This window comes from Hypanus sabinus, chromosome 12 (assembly GCF_030144855.1).
Source record: "Hypanus sabinus isolate sHypSab1 chromosome 12, sHypSab1.hap1, whole genome shotgun sequence".
Lineage (NCBI taxonomy): Eukaryota > Metazoa > Chordata > Chondrichthyes > Myliobatiformes > Dasyatidae > Hypanus > Hypanus sabinus.
This window is the reverse complement of record NC_082717.1, coordinates 61,708,641-61,730,718: the sequence shown is the minus strand read 5'-3', so window position 1 is coordinate 61,730,718 and position 22,078 is coordinate 61,708,641. Positions and strand designations below refer to the sequence as shown.

The following is a 22,078-nucleotide window of genomic DNA, read 5'->3' as shown; positions in this document are numbered from 1 at the left end:
GTTAAATTAACTGACCATATACTTATTGCCTTTTGCCTACATCTTTTTTTTGAACAGTGGTGTGACATTCCCTCCCTTCCACTCCACAGGGACCTGCCCAGAATCTAGAAAATGTTTGTAAATGATCACGAATGCCTCTAATATAATTTCCACTATTTCTTTCAGTACTTTGGGATGCATTCTATCAGGACCTCGGATGTGTTTACTTTTAGGCCCACTAGTTCACTTGGCATTCCCTCTGTAGTGATAAAGGTTGTACTGGGTTGTCACCTCCCATTGTATCAATAACTTCTCTTTGGTATGTTAGATATTTCTGCCAATACAAAGAGCGACAGACAATAGCTGCTCTGAGTGTCAGTCATTTCTGCATTACCCAATATTAATTCCCACTTCTCATCTTCCAAAAAGCATATGATCACTTTAGTCACCCTTTTCTGCTTTATTCAATCAAAGCGTTTTTACTACCTGTCTTTATTGTTTTGCACTAGTTTACAAAGTACTTTTGTAATATACCTTCCTTTTCTTTATTGCTTGCCGGGTGGCTCTTTGTTGTTGTGCCATCACTGTATGTTGGGAGACACAGGAGACTGCAGGAGATGGAATCAGGAGGTGATGTTTCAGGCCACAAGACACTGATTTATGATTGAAAGAGTAAAAGATAGAAAGCCAATATTAAGAGGTTCAGGGGTGAGCGAGGCAGGAGCTGGCAATCAATAGCTGGATCCAAGTGAGGAGGGGCAGATAGAGCAGGGTGGGAAAAGACAGAATGGAGATTGAAGCTGGGAGGTGACTGGTGGAGATCATAAATGGCTGAAGATTGCAGAAAAGTGCATTCACTGAAAGATATATAAATGTTAATTTAAAATTGTAGTGCAAAATGTAGTGCCAGTGATTCACTGCTGAACACCAATTTAAACTCAAGCATGCATTCCTCATAGGGTTTTTCCTGGAAGCTGTGCCTTCTTGTTCGAGAACTTGATGGCAACTGGGATTTAAGTGGAAGGCAATGGCTGGAAAAGTCTCTGCATTACTTTATCAATAGACAGTAAACTTTTGCTTAGACATTATTAAAAAGTTGTTTGTAGATCTTTGGTATTATTTTTTGTCATAGAAAGAGGCCCTGGCTCATCTAATCTATACCATCAACCTACATCTGGACCACAGCTTGCCATATGTCTCCCATTCATGTACCTACCTAAATTTCTTTTGATATCGAAAATGTGGATGCATTTTAATTACAAGAATTTTAATGATAACATTAAAAAAAACTGAATGTCACATGAATTAAAATGTTACTCAGCTTTAAGTTTTAAAGTAAAATGGATTCAAATTAATTGGGATACATCGGGACCAGTACATTTAGTCCCATTTTAGCAGCTGCTCCAATTAGCTGAAGTTTCAATGAAATAGTTAAAAGGTACAAAAAAAAAGACAAACTACTGTCACACTAAGTAACAAATTATGTATTTAAAAACAAATTAGAACACTAGCAATACTACTGCAGTGCTATAAATCTGTGCATTACTCTCCAATACTTTTTGAAGGAAGAAATCACGTGCATTGCATTCTTCTGACTGTAAGTGAACATAATCAGACACCTAATACAGATAATTGACTTCCTATGTATAATGATAAAAATTAAAAGAGTAAAAGGTAGAAAGCCAATATAAAGTGATTCAGCGGTGAAAATTAAAATTACCTTTCAATTTTCTCTGTAACATTCAAGATAATTGTTGCAACCTTCAAATTGTTCATAGTTCCTAACCTGAAGAATTGAACTCATTTCATTTTCACTCCTGGCCAGTTCTGTCATCTCCAAGCCTGGATGGAGACTCCAGTCCTCACCACCATTCCCAGCACTGACCACCACTCACAGTGTTCATGACCATTCCCAGCACTGACCACCACTCACAGTCCTCACCACCATTCCCAGCACTGACCACCACTCACAGTCCTCACCACCATTCCCAGCACTGACCACCACTCTCAGTCCTCACCACCACTCTCAGTCCTCACCACCATTCCCAGCACTGACCACCACTCACAGTCCTCACCACCATTCCCAGCACTGACCACCACTCACAGTCCTCACCACCATTCCCAGCACTGACCACCACTCACAGTCCTCACCACCATTCCCAGCACTGACCACCACTCACAGTCCTCACCACCATTCCCAGCACTGACCACCACTCACAGTGTTCACCACCATTCCCAGCACTGACCACCACTCACAGTGTTCACCACCATTCCCAGCACTGACCACCACTCACAGTCCTCACCACCATTCCCAGCACTGACCACCACTCACAGTCCTCACCACCATTCCCAGCACTGACCACCACTCACAGTCCTCACCACCATTCCCAGCACTGACCACCACTCACAGTCCTCACCACCATTCCCAGCACTGACCACCACTCACAGTCCTCATCACCATTCCCAGCACTGACCACCACTCACAGTGTTCACCATCATTCCCAGCACTGACCACCACTCACAGTGTTCACCATCATTCCCAGCACTGACCACCACTCACAGTGTTCATCACCATTCCCAGCACTGACCACCACTCACAGTGTTCACCACCATTCCCAGCACTGACCACCACTCACAGTGTTCACCATCATTCCCAGCACTGACCACCACTCACAGTCCTCACCACCATTCCCAGCACTGACCACCACTCACAGTGTTCATCACCATTCCCAGCACTGACCACCACTCACAGTGTTCACCACCATTCCCAGCACTGACCACCACTCACAGTGTTCACCATCATTCCCAGCACTGACCACCACTCACAGTCCTCACCGCCATTCCCAGCACTGACCACCACTCACAGTGTTCATCACCATTCCCAGCACTGACCACCACTCACAGTGTTCACCACCATTCCCAGCACTGACCACCACTCACAGTCCTCACCACCATTCCCAGCACTGACCACCACTCACAGTCCTCACCATTCCCAGCACTGACCACCACTCACAGTGTTCACCATCATTCCCAGCACTGACCGCCTCTCACAGTCCTCACCACCAATCCCAGCACTGACCACCACTCACAGTGTTCATCACCATTCCCAGCACTGACCACCACTCACAGTGTTCACCACCATTCCCAGCACTGACCACCACTCACAGTCCTCACCACCATTCCCAGCACTGACCACCACTCACAGTCCTCACCACCATTCCCAGCACTGACCACCACTCACAGTGTTCACCATCATTCCCAGCACTGACCACCTCTCACAGTCCTCACCACCAATCCCAGCACTGACCACCACTCACAGTGTTCACCACCATTCCCAGCACTGACCACCACTCACAGTCCTCACCACCATTCCCAGCACTGACCACCACTCACAGTCCTCACCACCATTCCCAGCACTGACCACCACTCTCAGTCCTCACCACCACTCTCAGTCCTCACCACCATTCCCAGCACTGACCACCACTCACAGTCCTCACCACCATTCCCAGCACTGACCACCACTCACAGTCCTCACCACCATTCCCAGCACTGACCACCACTCTCAGTCCTCACCACCATTCCCAGCACTGACCACCACTCTCAGTCCTCACCACCATTCCCAGCACTGACCACCACTCACAGTCCTCATCACCATTCCCAGCACTGACCACCACTCTCAGTCCTCACCACCATTCCCAGCACTGACCACCACTCACAGTCCTCACCACCATTCCCAGCACTGACCACCACTCACAGTGTTCACCACCAATCCCAGCACTGACCACCACTCACAGTCCTCACCACCATTCCCAGCACTGACCACCACTCACAGTCCTCACCACCATTCCCAGCACTGACCACCACTCACAGTGTTCACCACCATTCCCAGCACTGACCACCACTCACAGTGTTCACCACCATTCCCAGCACTGACCACCACTCACAGTGTTCACCACCATTCCCAGCACTGACCACCACTCACAGTCCTCACCACCATTCCCAGCACTGACCACCACTCACAGTCCTCACCACCATTCCCAGCACTGACCACCACTCACAGTGTTCACCACCATTCCCAGCACTGACCACCACTCACAGTGTTCACCACCATTCCCAGCACTGACCACCACTCACAGTCCTCACCATCATTCCCAGCACTGACCACCACTCACAGTGTTCATGACCATTCCCAGCACTGACCACCACTCACAGTCCTCACCACCATTCCCAGCACTGACCACCTCTCACAGTCCTCACCACCATTCCCAGCATTGACCACCACTCACAGTCCTCACCACCATTCCCAGCATTGACCACCACTCACAGTCCTCACCACCATTCCCAGCATTGACCACCACTCACAGTCCTCACCACCATTCCCAGCATTGACCACCACTCACAGTCCTCACCACCATTCCCAGCATTGACCACCACTCACAGTCCTCACCACCATTCCCAGCACTGACCACCACTCACAGTCCTCACTACCAATCCCAGCACTGACCACCACTCACAGTGTTCACCACCATTCCCAGCATTGACCACCACTCACAGTCCTCACCGCCATTCCCAGCACTGACCACCACTCACAGTCCTCACCACCATTCCCAGCACTGACCACCACTCACAGTGTTCACCACCATTCCCAGCACTGACCACCACTCACAGTGTTCACCACCATTCCCAGCACTGACCACCACTCACAGTCCTCACCACCATTCCCAGCACTGACCACCACTCACAGTGTTCACCACCATTCCCAGCACTGACCACCACTCACAGCCTCCAACCTCTGCTGTCATCTGTGAATCTCCCCCTCACTATGCTTCCTTCCTTTTCTATGTATAGTTTTCTTCAAATCCCAAGAGAACGTGGCATGTAGAATTCAAATTAATTAAAGCTGTGATAAAACCATGAGCATAAATACTCAAGCAGTGAATGCAATCTTCATGAGACAACTGTGCTTTTGGAGATGTCTTAATGTCCTGTAATTAAATCTTTTAAAATACTTCCAACTGGAGTTGACAAAAGTTGCAGTATTACCTGTCTCATCTGCTCCCTGTGGAAAGAAAACACTGAAAATTCCTGCTGTAATAATTTCATTTACGGTCTCCAAGGTAATATTTAGCATCTATGTTAGGCCCAAAATCCACACAAGAAACTAATAAATTCTATAAAGCAATCCTCCTTACCACCTTTCCATATCCTTGGAAACAAATTCAAATTGGCTTTTTCTCATCACTATGTACTCAATCTTTTCTTCTCATTATTTGATCTCCTTTTCCCGAGGAAAGAGAGCATCAATCTGTTTTCAGCTCTTTCTGCATTCTGCTAACCACTGTCGTCTCCACCACTAATGTCTAGAAACTTTGGCCTGACAACTTAAAATGGAGCTCTTGAGTCATCTTGGTTTTCCAAATAGCTGCAACCCAATATCAGAGGGGAAATAATTAAGAGGTAGGTTGAGGAATTTGTGCACTACAACATTATGTCACACAAAGGTAGGATTAGAGCAACTGAGCTAAATCCAGCCACAATTGAATTGTCAAAAATAGCTGCAAGACACGATATTAAAAAATGAGAGCCAAGATCAAAAAAGTATCCACTTTTACAACAATCATCAAAACAATGGAGCCATCAGCAGAGAACTTACCCAACATAAACTAATAGATTCCGAACAAAACGTGCAGATGTTCAGACAGCATGATTCAATGTGCTGCAAAGTTTCTGTGAAGAAAGTAACTTTATCAGGCTTGCACGCTTCCCCTTTTTTACATTTGGGTGGTGCAATGTATTGAGACAGACAGTTTCAAATTAAATACATAGAGTAAAATAATTTGAAAAGAAATGATCAGATGTAAAAAGCTCATTAAGAAAGAATGGAACCTACACACCAAGACCTTCAAGTCACTGACGCTCTTGAAAGTTATATTGGTTAATGACACACCACCAAAATGTACAGGAAGCTTTAGCTCAAACTGGTCAGCACTGCAAATAACTAGAACAGAAAGGAACATGCAAGAACATATTTTCAGACATTGGCTAAAATGCTTTCCTGTAATTGCTTGATAAGTCCTCAACACCAGAAGTCAATCCATTTTTATCTTTTGAAGCAGCCCAAACTTTAAAATACTATTTTGGATTAACATGTGTTGCCTTCTTTGGGCTATTCCTCTTTTCTAGTTTTAACAACCCTTGCAGCCAGATCCAATGTAGAGCTCAGGGCAAATTGGCAAACTTTCTGTGATTCAGTGCAGGAGGAGGAAATTATGAATCCCACCCAGAGCGCACAATTTTGGACTTATGACCTTGTGTGAACAGCAAAATGTGTCAGCCACATAGACTTGGAGAAACAATGTCTCATAAAGTTCAAAAGGTGCAGGATAGGTATCTCCCACAGAAGATGAAGTTCTCAAATGGCAGGGCTAGGTAACTGTGGCTGACAAGGGAAGTTAAGGACTACATAAAAGCCAAGGAAAGAGTAAAAAGTAGCAAAAGTCCGTGGGAAATTGGATGATTGGGAAGCTTTTAAAATCCAACAAAAGACAACTAAAAAGCTATAAGAAGGGAAAAGATGAAATATCAGGGCAAACTAGCCAATAACATAAAGTAGGATACCAAAAAAAATTGCAGTTATATAAAGAGTAAAAGGGAGGTGAATGTGTGGGGATCTCATCGAATGTTGAAAGGACTAGATAGGATGGATGTGGAGGGGATGATTTCTAAGGTGGGGGTATCCAGAACTAGAGGGAGCAGCCTGAAAATTGAGGGGTGGCCTTTTTGAATAGAGGCAAGGAGGGATTTTTTTTGTCAAAGAGTAGTGAATCTGTAGAATGCTCTGCCACAGACCGCAGTGGAGCCCAAGTCTGTGGGTAAATTTAAGGCGGAAGTTGATCATTTCCTGATTAGTCAGGGCATCAGAGGATTTGGCAAGAATGTAGGTGTAAGGGGTGGAGTGGGATCTGACATCAGCCATGATGGAATGGTAGAGCAATCTCAATGGGCTGAATGGCCTAATTCTGCTCCTGTAACTTATGGTCTTGTGGCTAATGTCTGGGCTGAATATTTCATACATTTGAAGTCATTTATGAAACCGATTTATTAGTTATAAATCAAAACAGGATTGCTTGTTCTGGAAGCAGCTGAGGCCAATCATGAAAGTATTGGATTGAGGTAAATTATGTAGGAGGTAATCACTATTTCCATTCTTTTTGGGTGTCACAGGCAGCTGAAGTGGATTTAATTACAGCAAGAAAACTTTGCTTTCAACCAATTCTCTACTTGCCTGCAGCTGAAAGGAAACTGAAGCCCATTCTTTCCAGATTAGGGTGAATCTTCTCCTTGCCCTCAATAGATTAGCCAGTTTCTCTGACAGCACTGATAAAGAACCAATTCATAAGCGTCACAATAATAGGCAAATTAGTTTTAACTAATAATTTCACTAAATGCTTCTTTTCTTCTGCCTTTTTTCAAGTCTTCAATGGTCTAGATAATATCTTAGATCAGTCTTTTAGTCTCACTCTGAGCAATGTTGAGTTCTTTGGCAAGCCAAACCACCCAGATACGTTAACCAAACAGAACTAACAAAATACACACTTGCATTTAAGTTGTAAAAAGCATTGCATCAACATTTGTTCAAATTTTTAATTTTTTTAATTGATGAAATAAAATGTGAACACTTAACAATGTCATTTCCTCAAATTGGAATGAAAAGTTGCAAAACTAAATCTAATATTTCCATAAACTATTGTATTCACTACACCACTCCTGCTTCTTACCAACAATTTCTTTTAAATCTACTTGAAGGATAATTGTCTGTTTGCTTTAGCTGCATATAGGACTGAATTACCACATTTACTTTCTTCAGCTCTCCATCAGCCTCAGAAATAGACAGAACCGACAGCATCAGTGTCCAGTCTTATCCATTACGGAGCCAGCCACTGTACCTGTATCTATATATTTGTTAAAAGCTTCCGCGTTCATGTCACCATGGACACATATTCACACTGCATGCAAAGCAACAGGTTTGAGATGAAGGCAGCTTTATGAGCTGTTAAATATTGCACCTCATTAATGAAAGCAGCTGTTGGGTTAGATACCTCACTGAGCCGATTTACTTTTGTCACAGTATTGGATCCAAATAGCTTCAGCACCTATGCATCTTCAGTTTCAGTGATGATTAAGCACATGCCCACAGAATCTATAAAATCTTCTAGGCCTGTGCTGATGGTGATCAGCAGCCAATCTGGACATCAGAAGTTTGTAGAGGAGGGGACTTCACTCAGAGAAAGGAAAGGGAGGAAAAGCTCTTCTTTTTTATGTGCTGAGCTCGAACAGGAGAGACACCAGGCAGGATAGTGAAATGCTCCTCTTTCAGGATGTGGGAAGGCAGGGAGATCTCCAATGTCTCTGATGACTACAACTGTGAGGTTGTGGTGAACTATGTGTGCCTGTCTGGACACACCCCCTGCTGACTGCTCTTGTGGCTCCTCCCACAGGCCCCTGTATAAAGGCGTTCGAGGCCTGATGCTCGGCCTCAGTCTCCAGGATGTAGTATGATGGTCACTCACTGCTGGTTCCTTCTTCCAGTCAATAAAAGCCAATATCTCGCCTTTACGTCTCAGAGTGAGTTATTGATGGTGCATCAGAGGTGCATCCAGCTGCAGCTTCTAACAAATGGCATTAAGGAGTTGGAGCTGGAACTGGATGAACTCCAGATCATTTGGGAGGCTGAGACAACCAGAGATGTAGTTACACCCAAGGTGCAGGACTCAGGAAACCGGGTGACAGTCAGGAAGGTGAAAGGGGTTAAGGAGACAGTGCAGTGTACCCCTGTGGCCATTCCCCTCAATAATAGGTATAGCACTTTGGAAACTGTTGTGGGGATGGCCTAACAGAAGAAAGTCACTGTGTTCGGATCTCTGGCAGTGAGTCTGCCTCTGATTCAGAAAGGAAGGAGGAGAAAAGACATATTGTGGTGATAGGGGATTTGTTAGTTGGGGGAATGAACAGAACGATCCGTGGGTGAGAAAGATTCCTCAATAGAATGTTGACTCCTAAATGCCAGTGTCCAGGATATCTCAGATCGAGTCCTCAGCTTTCTTAAGTGGGAGGGTGAACAGCCGGAAGTCGTTGTCCATGTAGGTACCAATGACATAGGTCAGACAAGTGACAAGTTTCTGCATTGGGAGTTCGGGGAGTTGTGTACTAACTAAAGGGCGGGACCTCAAGAGTTGTGATCTCAGGATTGCTACCTGAGCCACGTGCTAGTGAGGCCAGAACAAGGAAGATTATACAGTTTAATACGTGGTGTAGTAGGGCAGGCATAAGATTTTTGGATAATTTGGCTCAAGTAATCAAGATTACCGGTACTTAACAGGCATTTACACAAATATTGTGAATGAAAATTATAACAGCCGGCACAACATCTAAAGCTTTTCCCAAACATCTTCAACAACAGTAAGGACACTTGTTCAGCAGTAATGCAGGTGATGGTTTGCCCAGATCTTCGCTGTAACCCCACAGGACCCCTGAATGGACTTAGGCAGATCAGACTTGGTATATTAGTCCATTGCATGGCAGTGATTTTTTTCAAGTGGTATTTTCTATTTCCACAGCTGAGCAAAGGTGCTCGCTGCACTTTGTAGGATTTTCCTAGAACAAAGAGCTTTGTTCAAAAGAAACATTGAAAAGATAAAACCCTAGACAAAGCAATCTGAAAACCCAGGATTTAGTCTGACCCACTTGTCTGATTCAATGGAAGTTAGGGGATGTAAAGAAAATGTTCATCACTCAAGTTTGGACAATGGGAACAGGAACAATGAAAATTGATCCAGGCCACTTGGCTGAGAAACATAGAAAACCTACAGCATGATACAAGCCCTTCGGCCCACAATGGTGTGCCAAACATGTACTTTAGAAATTACCATAGCCCCTGTTTTGCTAAGCTCCATGTACCTATCCATGAGTCTTTTAAAAGACTCTATCATATCCACCTCCACCACCGTTGCCAGCAGCCCATTCCATGCACTCACCACTCACTGTGTCAAAAACTTACCCCTGACATCTCCTCTGTACCTACTCCCAAGCACCTTAAAACTGTGCCCTCTCGTGTTAGCTATTTCAGCCCTGGGGAAAAAGCCTCTGACTATCCACACGATCAATGGTTCTCATCATCTTATACACCTCTATCAGGTCACCTCTCATCTTCCATTGCTCCAAGGAGAAAAGGCCAAGTTCACTCAACCTATTCTTATAAGGCATGTTCCCCAAAACAGGCAACATCCTTGTAAATCTCCTCTGCACCCTTTCTATGGTTTCCACATCCTTCCTGTAGTGAGGTAACCAGAACTGACCACAGTACGCCAGGTGGCGTCTGACCAGGGTCCTATATAGATGCAATATTACCTCTTGGCTCCTAAACTCAGTCCCATGATTGATGAAGGCCAATGCAGAAGGCTAAGCCTCCTTAACCACAGAGTCAACCTGCGCAGTAGCTTTGAGTGTCCTATAGACTCCCAGAACAGATCCCTGAGACACACCACTGGTCACCGACCTCCATGCAGAATATGACCTGTCTACAACCACTCTTTCCCCTTCTGTGAGCAAGCCAGTCCTGGATCCACAAAGCAAAGTCCCCTTGGATCCCATGCCTCATTGCTTTCTCAATAAGCCTTGCATGGGTTACCTTATCAAATGCCTTGCTGAAATCCATTTGGACTACATCTACTGCTCTTTCTTCATCAACGTGTCTTGTCACATCCTCAAAAAATTCAATCAGGCTCATAAGGCACAACCTGCCTTTGACAAAGCCATGCTGACTATTCCTAATCATATTATACCTCTCTAAACATTCATAAATCCTGCCTCTCAGGATCTTCTCCATCAACTTACTAACTACTGAAGTTGGACTCTCTGGTCTATAATTTCCTGGGCTATCACTACTCCCTTTCTTGAATAACTGAACCACATCTGCAATCCTCCACTCCTCCGGAATCTCTCCTGTCCCCATTGATGATGCAAAGATCATCTCCAGAGGCTCAGCAATCTCCTCCCTCACCTCCCATAGTCGCCTGGGGTACATCTCGTCCAGTCCTGGTGACTTATTCAACTTGATGCTTTCTAAAAGCTCCAGCACATCCTCTTTCTTAATGTCTACATGTTCAAGCTTTTCAGTCCACTGTAAGTCATCTCTACAATTGCCAAGATCTTTTTCTGTAGTGAATACTGAAGCAAAGTATTCATTAAGTACCTCTGCTATCTCCTCTAGTTCCATACCCACTTTTCCACTGTCACACTTGATAGGTCCTATTCTCTCATGTCTTATCCTCTTGTTCTTCACATGCTTGTAGAATGCCTTGGGGTTATCTTTAATCCTGCTTGCCAAGGCCTTCTCATGGCCCCTTCTGGCTCTCCTAATTTCATTCTTAACTTCTTCCTGCTAGCTTTATAATCTTCTAGATCTCTTTCATTACCTAGTTTTTTTGAACCTTTTGTAAGCTTTTCTCTTCTTCTTGACTAGATTTTCAACAGCCTTTGTACACCACAGTTCCTATACACCACGATCCTTTCCCTGTCTCATTGGAACGTACCTATGCAGAACCCATGCAAATATCCCCTGAATATTTGTCACATTTCTGTTGTACATTTCCCTGAAAACATCTCTTCCCAATTTATGCTTCCAAGTTCCTGCCTGATAGCTTCATATTTCCCCTTACTCCAATTAAACGCTTTCCAAATTTGTCTGTTCCTATCCCTCTCCAATGCTATGGTAAAGGAGATAGAATTGTGATCACTATCTCCAAAATGCTCTCCCACTGAGAGACCTGACACCTGACCAGGTTCATTTCCCAATACTAGATCAAGTACGGCCTCTCCTCTTGTAGGCTTATCTACATATTGTGTCAATAAACCTTCCTGAACACATCTAACAAACTCCACCCCATCTAAACCCCTTGCTCTAGGGAGATGCCAATCGATACCTGGGAAATTAAAATCTCCCACCACAACAACCCTGTAATTATTACACCTTTCCAGATTTATTTCCCTATCTGCTCCTCAATGTCCCTGTTATTATTGGGTGGTCTATAAAAAACACTCAGTAGAGCTATTCACCCCTTCCTGTTTCTAACTTCCACCCACAGAGACTCCGTAGACAATCCCTCCATGACTTCCTCCTTTTCTGCAGCCGTGACACTATCTCTGATCAGCAGCACCACACCTCCACCTCTTTTGCCTCCCTCCCTGTCCTTTCTGAAACATCTAAAGCCTGACATTCTAAGCAACCATTCCTGCCCCTGAGCCATCCAAATCTCTGTAATGGCCACAAGCTCCAAGTACTGATCCACGCTCTAAGCTCATCCGCTTTGTTCATGATACTCCTTGCATTGAAATAGACATATCTCAAATCATTGGTCTGAGCGTGTTCCTTCTCTATCACCTCCCTATCCTCCCTCTTGTTGTCTGCAAGCTTTCTCTGTTTGTGAGTGAACTGCCCCTTCCTCCGTCTCTTCAGTTTGGTTCCCATCCCCCAACAATTCTAGTTTAAACTCTCCCCAACAGCTTTCGCAAATCTCCTCACCAGGATATTGGACCCCTCAGATTCAAGTGCAACCCTTCTTTTTTGTACTCGTCACACCTGACCCAAAAGTGATCACAATGATCCAGAAATCTGAAACCCTTCCCCCGCTCCAATCCCTCAACCACACATTTATCCTCTGCCTCATTCTATTCCTGAACTCACTGTCATGTAGCACAGGGAGTAATCCCGAGATTACTACCTTTGAGGACCTGCTTCTCAACTTCCTTCCTATCTCCCTGTAGTCTGTTTTCAGGACCTCCTCCTTTTCCTACCTATGTTGTTGATACTAATATGTTCACCTGTTCCCTCCTCAGGATAGCATGGACGTGATCAGAAACGTCCTGGACCTGGCACCTATGAGGCAAACTACCATCCGTGTTTCTTTCCTGCATCCACAGAATCGCCTGTCTGACCCTCTAACTATAGAGTCCCCTATCACTGCTGCCATCTTTTTCTTTTCCTTACCCTTCTGAGCCACAGGGCCAGGACTACTTATTGTTAAGGGGGATAGCCACAGGGGTACTCTCTATTATTGGCCTCTTGCCTTTCCCTCTCCGACTGTTACCCACTTACCTGTCTCCCGAGGCCCTGTTGTGACTACTTGCCTGGTCACCTTCTCTGTCACCTCTTCACTTTCCCTCATGGCTTCTCCATCATTTATCAAAGTCATGACTTATCTCCTTCCTCAACTGCTCAACCTTGTACTAACCAGATGTCATGGAAGAGCAAAATAATGTTGAACATTGTGAAAGCACGCTCGAAGTTTTGCAATTCATATAACTTTGGAATAATATATCATAGGTGGCAATTCCCTGGCACAGTTTATTCAGAAGATTACATTCATACTAAAATTCAAAACTTAACTTCCACTCTGTATGAAGACAATCTTAGTTCTACATGTAAAAGACATGGTGTGTGGCTCAGGAAGCATTCAAAAGGGGGTGGGGAGAAGTGAAATATTGTTATAATTGGTGATAGTATAGCCAGGGATATAGACACAATTTTCTGTAGCAAGGATTGAGAGTTGTGAAGACTGTGTTATCTGTCTGGTGTCTGGGATCAGAATAGCTCATCTGTCCTGTAGAGGAATTAGGAATGGAAATGGTAAGATCCAGGTGTTGTGGTCTATCAATGACATAGAACAATGAAAGAAACTCTTCTGAGGGAATTTCAACATCTGGGGACTACATTAGAAAGCAGAACCGTAATGGTAATACTTCTGGATTGCTACCTGGGCCATGTATAAACTGGCATGTGGTCATTAAGTTCAAAGAGTTAAAGACATGGCTCAAAGACTGGTGTGGGAGACGTGGGTTTGAATTTGTGGGATATTGGCACCAGCATTAGGGAACGAGGGAACTGTTCCAATGGGACGGAATCCACCTCAACCATGCCCTGACCAGAGCTCTAGTAAGTTGCATAGCCAGGGCTGTAGATAGAGCTTTAAGCTAAATAGTAGGGGCTGGGGGAGTGGGTTCAACAGATTTGAAAATGTATGGATAACATAAAAGGGAAGGAGAGCACAGGAAAGGTTACTAAAATTTCCAGAATAAAAAGTAAGAGAGAATGTTTAAGAATTTTGTAAAGAGGAATCAGAATGAAAATCAGGTTTATTATCACCAGAATGATAGTCCGAAGAGATGTGAACAGATGTCTCTGTGTGCAGTCCTGCCTCGCTCTTATCTGTCAGGCATTTTCTCTGATGTTCAAGGCTCATGGACTAGGAAGGGGTTTACTAAGTGTGGTAAGGAAGGGGTAGGATTCAATGATCAGGGTTCATAGGAGAGAGGTGGTGGAGAAAGAGATCGGGGGGGGGGTTAATGGGTTATTGCACAGGAAGAGGAAGTGGACTAATGTTCAGCAGCTGGACATGGCTACTGCTGCTCCCCACATTGATTGGCTGTGACTGCCAGACCAACTGACGTGATGAAGTCATTTTGAAACATATTGAAATATTATTGCTCCCCCCGATGTTAAGCAACTAAAAATTAGCATTTGACAAAATTTGCTGTTCCTTTTGAATTTTGTATTTATTAATCTCTTCCCCCACAAATTCTGTGAGAGCAAATTTTTTGAATAGTGATTCGTCAATTCTGCAAGAGTGAATTCCTATTCCCCAAACAGCAATAACGCAGGAATCATCTGCATTTGGAGTCAGTCTACATTGCAACCTTTAAGCTTAGAGCTGATGGAACAGAGAGGAAGGGGAAGTAGTCTATTGTGGCTTTCCCTGGCACGTAGGCACTCCTCAGACAAAAGCGCCTGCAAAGGAGGGGAAGGTCGGAGTGTTTGTCAGCAGAGTATAGGAAACAAGATGGGAGATGGAGCAGGTTCTTTGGATGCTCATGTCTCCTTACTGTTTGCTGTGACATTAAGCTTATGAGGAGAGTGGTCAGAATGCCAATAAAGTAGGAGGAGTCCAAGCTGGGCGTGGGTCAATGGAAAAAGAAGAACAAGCAGAATGGAAATGTTAAAGCAACAATAGAGATTTGTTGCTTGGGGAAATGTGCAGTGTCTGGTTTCACCACAACTGCATGTGCAGGGTATGCATAACCAGCTAGAACAAAAACCAAAGAGATTTCAGAGCAACTGAAGAGGATCTTGGAAAGCGATAATGAACATCTAGTATCCATGGCAAAGGGAACCAAAATATCTCGAATTACGATGTGAACTAAATGAAAAATGAACAATACACTGCATCACAGGTGGCAACCTGGGACTTCAATCCAAGTCATATGATAGTTAGCTCGCTAATGAAGAAGATATGTGCAAAATTTGTGTGGGAAGAAGAGGATCTATCTTATAGAACACTCCAGCTATAATGGAAAAAGAGGGAACTGTGACATTAGATAGGCTCCAACAAAACTACTGTGGGTCAAGTGCTTTAAGCAGAAGAATAAAAAGATCTATTTATAGGTCTTCAAAGTTTTAGGATAGTGGAAACATCAGAAATAAATGACAAACGATTGAACCAATGCAAGGAACATGTACAACACAAGCTGTAAAATAATAATAAAATACAAAAATGAAAGGCAGAGTGGGACATTTAATTATTAACAATCGCCATGCTATAAGGCTGAAGAGAAAGATCAAAGAGGTCACAAATATCAAAGTTAGAAACCAGAATACAGTGATATTAAAGTAATTGAATTGAAACAAAATTATGGAAACGACGGTAGACCAATAAAATACAGAAAACATGTTCTGTATACTACTGAAGAGCAAGAAGCAGCCAATTAAAGAAAACAAGATCGACAACGTACATTAAGTTTATGGACAGCAAAGAGCGGGACGGCAAAAAGATATACAGAAATATCAGGAAAAATAAAAGAGAGAAAATAGAAAGTTAGGAAACAACCTTTTATGACCACCATCAAGTCAGATGTAAGCAAGTCCCACCTACCAGCTCTTACCAATACCTTCTGGATGCATGTCCTGAGCACTAAAAAGTGCAAGACTCGGAACAAACCTAATAACCTTGTGATGGATAGTTTAAGAATCAGAAATAAGTGAGAATTTCTAGGTGCTAGGCCACAATTCTCTGAAAAAACATGAGAAAGTGAACATTAAATTAAACCTGCTCAAAGTGAAATGAAATATTAATTATGCATGGGAGCATGTGATAAAGAGAGGCAATAACTCAATCACGGGGATCACCAGGATACTGAAATGACAAAGTTAAAGTCAAACTTGAAGATAGAATGGGGTGCTTTTCAGAGCTGTCTCCCAGCTTACATTTGTTGGGTCCAGTATTTGGGTAAAGATTTAAAAAAATAGTTGGCTGAAAGCAAAAGACGATTACGAAAGTCAGGGATAAGATCATTGTTCTATACTTCACAAGAGAAACTAACACATCAGAAAATGCAGCAGAAACTTATATTCCCCTAAGATATATACTCTTTTTGCAGTGTCCTTAAGACCATTCCAGTGATAAAAATAGAGAGAAAAGAATGGATGCTGTCCCTTTCTGTTTGTCCAGATATTTTAATTGGAAATAATTAAATCTTCCAAAAACAGATTTTGACATATCTTGAGTAGTGCTGCACAAACCCTCTCAACAAAGAAGTAAACAAATTATCACACTTCAGTAAAGAACTTACCTCCTCTCCACTACGCAGGTTACCATCTGACACTGCTTCAGAGCAAGCCTGGCGAGATGCATTAACAAAATCAGCAGGCAATTTACAGTAAAAACTTCAATATCCCAGACTCACTAATCGTTGAAGATGACTAAATACTGAGAGGCAACAACATTAAACTTCTCTCTATGGTGTGGGTCTCCTCCTGGTGGTTGGAATGCTCAGTACATATTAACCTTGACATCTGCCTTAATAGAGTTGTATCTGACAATATGAAATATTGGACTACGTGTGGCACTGACATAATCTTTTCTATTAAGTTTACTTCTAGTTTGTTATTTCTGATTTATAAATGTCAAATCATTGTCACTCTTTGATAAATCCCCAATCAACTGACATTGCACCTTCCATTTATACTGTTTGTTCTGTTGGTTTTATTCCAATAGAAAGGCTGCTTCAAATATTTTCATCAGCAATAGAATACCAAAGACCTTAAGATGGACACTAATAGTCAAAAATTGATTCTAAGGATTTTGCTGTGTATGAATTGTTAAAAATTCATTTTTCACATTATTTATTCTGCAGTGACATTAAAATAACTGATTACACATTTAAAAAGTCAACCCTGCATCTTAATTCAACTACTCTATGCAAGTGTGGAATAATATTTTGAAGGTAGAAAGGCCTAGACAGAGTAGATGTGGAAAGGACTTTTCCCATCTGGAGGAGTCTAGGACAAGAGGGCACAGCCGCAGGATAGAGGGGCATCCATTTAAAGCAGAGATACAGAGAAATTTCTTTAGCCAGAGGGTGGTGAATTTGTGGAATGTATTACCATAGGCAACTGTGGAGGTCAGGTCGTTTGGGTGTATTTAAGGTAGAGCTTGATAGGTTCTTGATTAGACATGGCATCAAAGGTTATGGGGAGAAGGCTGGGGAGAGGGGCTGAGGAGGGGAGAAAAGGATCAGTCGTGATTAAATAGTGGAGCAGACCTGTTGGGCCAAATGGCCTAATTATTCTCCCACGTGTTATGGTCTAATGTTGCTGCTAAGCAAGATTGGATCCCATGGTATTGTAGGAAAGGTACCAGCAATAATAGAAGGTTGTCTAACAGAGCAGAGCAGACACGATGGGCCAAATGGCCTAATTCTGCTGTGTCATATGGAATTAGGGATGGGCGATAAAATGCTGGCCTTTCCAGGAATGCCCAGATCCTTAACAATGAATAAAAATATCAGATTGATGATGAAGGACCACTGTGAGCTTTCCTCCATCCTAGAAAACAACTGTTCATCTTATCTGTCAGTTTACCGTCTCAATGCCAATTTTCCCCTTAGTACGGCCCACTTCCCATTGTTCCTGATGAGTGGCTGGGCATCAAGACAGAGGTGCTATCAAGGACTGAACCTAAAGCATGGGTAGGATCAGTTGGCTGAGAGTTGGGGGAAATGTCAGGGCATTGCCACAAACAAGAATAATGTGTCAAGCAAGGGGGAGGGCAGAGGTAAGGATGAATGTGTGTGCATGTTGCATGAATGTGAGTGGCACAATCTTCCTTTTTTTTAAGAAATAGGTTTCAATTACATTCATCACTCTGCAAAATTACGTCATTAAGAAGCAGTAAGCAGTAAGTCCTTTAGTAGCTAATGTGGTTGTTACCGCCCAAAACCAGTTTCATATCTGCATATGTACTTACTCTATAATGGGTTTTGATTAGTTTCTATGTGATATTTTTTTTAAAAGTTATATCAGTATGTACCAACACTATTTGTTCTTTGTCCACTCAACAGCGAGATGTAAACAGACTAGCAGGTGAAGATCATTAATTGTAGTGAAGGAGAATGAAATTAATATTCTGTGTCATGAAGTATCCCTCCTCATCTCTCTTGGCCATGAAGGCCAAGCCATGCCCAATACATCTAATAAGATTTATTTTGCTAGAGAGATGTTTAGGGCAGAGTACACTTCTATCATGAAACATTTCAGCAGGTAAACTGCGATGAGCAGGTTCCAGGCAAAACGAATAGCGGAGCTAGATCTGAACAAAGGAAAACAGTTTTGATGCTAGTGATTTGGACTAGGTTGAGCCGATCGGCATGCGGAGTTACAGCTCGGGCCTTTTATTGAATTAGACTGAAGAGACATTTTAATGTGACACCATTAAAGAATTTCTAAAGCTGTAAATTTGCTATGTACAAACGAATCATTCATGAATACTGATCAGTCCAAAGGGTGTAATTTTCAGGCCTACCTCAATCTGATCTGCTGATTCATTTAGTGTCCGGACTGAGAATTCAAAGTCTGCTTGATGTATTGGACTTAACGTTCAAGTGAGCTTGTAAACAGATACCCACATCTCAATGTGGGAGGAAATCAGGTTAACTGGCTGCTGTAAATTGCCCTGATAGAATGGGGCGGGGGGATGTAGGCAAGATAGGTTGTGGGGAATAGATGACACTGATATGGCATGCACTTGATGGGCTGAATATCCTCCTTCTATTTCATAAGGAAATATGGACAGGGCTCCACTGGAACGTGGAGGCTGTTCAGTCACTGAAAATTCAGTGATGAGTGTCACACTAATGTTGGACACTGTACTGCCTGCTGATGCAAAACTGTCACAGCAAGACTGGAAGCCTCGCAGAGAGTCCGGGAAGTGACTTCATGATTTCTAAAGAAACAGCTGGGCAGAAGAAATACCCAGTAACTCTGGGAGTTCAAAGTAGGAGTCACACGGCAGGATGGGGAGCAAGGGAAAGTTCAAAAATGGAGAGCCTTCCGAAATAGTTGTGAATTAGTTCACTGTTCCGGGAAAGCACCAAATATAAAGGTTAAATGTAACTACTGATATAGCTGCCGCTAGGTTTTACGTGAGCAGTTGATGTTCAGAATGTGGAATACACCAATATTTAGAATATGTTGAGTCAACAATTGCTGAAGAGGGTGTGTGACCAGATGGGTTTGAGTCCTCTCTGGAGAAATGATCCACTGGACACACTTGTGCCTGAAATGACTGATTCAGAAATGTTCGGAAGTTTATTCTATTTCAAAGCTTTGAGAAAATGAAAAATGAAGAGAGTATATAACTATGGACATATATGTTTCTCTATAATTCATCAATTGTTTTATTTTACTGGCGTATTCTAATAGCTCTTGGTTTGTATAGGGTTACTTCTATTTTAAATGGGAAAGCAGTGTAAATGTGTGTTGAAGAATTGAGTGTACCATGTGACATTACTTCTACTGTGTTGTATCACAGTCTCGTGTTTGGTGAGGCTTTACTGCTGTCACTACGGGGTTCTACCACTTGTTTGTTTCAATAAGTGGCAATATCAAAGTGCCACGAAACACTAGCAAATAACAGGATGCCCATTTGGAGAAAAGGCTGTGGAAGAAGCAGTTTTATATAAAATAAAATATTCCGGTGGTTCTATGGCTGGACTACTAATAGCTTAAGAAAATACCTTTATTAAGTGATATAGAGCTGAGCAAAAATAATGAAGCCTAAATTAATTGTCATTGTTAACTTGTTTGCTTGATTATTGACCATCAGAGTGAGAAACGGCACAGAAACTGTGATTTTCTTGGCAGAAAGAGGCTAGGAACAGCATGGATTTTGTTGCACAAGGCATCAGCCGATAAAGTGCAAGTGTTCAAGGGAAGCTTTACTTATTCTGAGATGATTAGCAGCTGAATCCAGGAGAAACACCTTTAGCTCCAGGAGTTGATGGACAATCTTAAGACCACGACAATTCATACCTCGCAGCCTCCAAGTTGAATTGTGCACCAGCAGATACAATGAATAATTACATTGGGAGTCTGTCAAATTGCACTTCACTAGCAAATATTCCAAGTGAAAGTTGGCGCACAGAAAATAAGTTTGGTACAGTTAGAATTTATAAAAGGCAACTTTAATCTTACTAAGATTATAGCGATAACTTAGGATGGTTATAAATCCCATGAAGAGAAAAGGGAAGTACATCTTGCAATATAACAGGAAGTTTGAATAATGTGTGGTTTCATTGCCTCATGATGTGTGCACCTGCTGCATCAGTTATGTCTCAATTGACTCATGTAACACTGAGCTCACTCTCTAAGCCCTAGATTCCTCTTAGTCTGGGACACACTGCAAGCTCAGTGGATAAAGCCTTTATCTTGGATCACTGTGGCCTTAAATTTTTGCCTTAAAATGATTTTTTTCCCAAAGGAACAATGTATTTTACATGCAACTCTGAGTTGCACTATAAAAAATAAAGAAGGGGCCTGTCTAGATCAGCAAATACAAATGTGTTTGTGTAAAGGCACAGTCCAAATCTGGACACAAGAGCAAAATTTCAGAGGCTGAGGAAGAGACTACTAACTTTACGATGCAGGGAGAAAATGACTCCCGCCTGTACTCATTGTCTAGGCCAGGGGCTCACAATCTTTTTCATCATGGCTCCTACCGTTAACCAAAGTGTATGTGGACCCCAGGTTGGGAACCCATGGTCCAGGCAGTTCAAACTATTAATATTTATGCAAGTAGCCCTGGAGGGGCTATGCAATTATTGCTTTTCAATTTGCCCAGTCAGAGCAAGCACTTCACGTTTTTTTTTGACTCAATATCTAAAGTATTAACTTTGGGTAACTCAACCTATCTGAGAATTGTCCATTTCTGGTCAAAGTCTACAATCCATGACACTGGCTCCGTTATAGACTTATGTAGTCAGAACTCTGCAGCAGAGAATCAGGCTTTTTGGCTTATCTAGTCCTTGCCAAACCATTAATCTGCTTAGACCCATTGACCTACACCCAGACCATAGCTTCCATACCCCCCCATCCATGCACCTACCCAAATTTATCTTAAATGTTGAAATTGAACCTGCATCCACTGCCTTTGCTAGTAGCTCGTTCCACACTCCAACACCCTCTGAGTGAAGAGGTTTCCCCTCAAGGTCTCCTTCAACATTTTGCCTTTCACCCTTAACCTCTGGTTGTAGTCTCACCTAACCTCAGCGGAAAAAGCCTGCTTGCACTTATTCCATTTATACCCCTCATAATTTTATATATGTGTATCAAATCTCTGAATTGATCTTCTGTGTTCTAGGGGGAAAAAAGTCCCAAACTATTCAACCTTTCCCTATAATTCATGTCCTCAAGTCCCAGCAGCAACATCCTTATAAATTTTCTCTGCACGCTTTCAAACTTATTTATACAGTATCTTCCCTGTAGGTAGGTGACCAAAACGGAACACAATACTCCAAATTAGGCCTCACCAACATCTTATACAATTTCAACCTAACATCCCAACTCCTGTACTCAATACATCAATTTATAAAGGCCAATGTGCCGAAAGCTTCCTTTATGAAACTATCTGTCTGTTAAACCATTTTCAAGGAATCCCTCTGTTCTACTGCATTCCTCAGTGCCCTACCACTCAGCATGTTAAAGACTACACTG

General features: G+C 42.8%; 1 protein-coding gene across 2 annotated transcripts in view; it reads right to left on the bottom strand.

The window, feature by feature from the left end:
• The window catches only part of ipcef1 (interaction protein for cytohesin exchange factors 1), a 93,497-nt gene that overhangs the window by 59,746 nt on the left and 11,673 nt on the right, over positions 1–22,078 (bottom strand). Inside the window, exon 1 of one of the 2 annotated variants that reach the window (XM_059986056.1) lies at positions 5,172–5,302. The exons of the other annotated variant lie outside the window; for it this stretch is intronic. The gene's annotated coding sequence lies outside the window, so the exon portion shown is untranslated. Of the gene's footprint in view, positions 1–5,171; positions 5,303–22,078 lie in introns of those variants that run through there. 2 annotated transcript variants of the gene reach the window in all.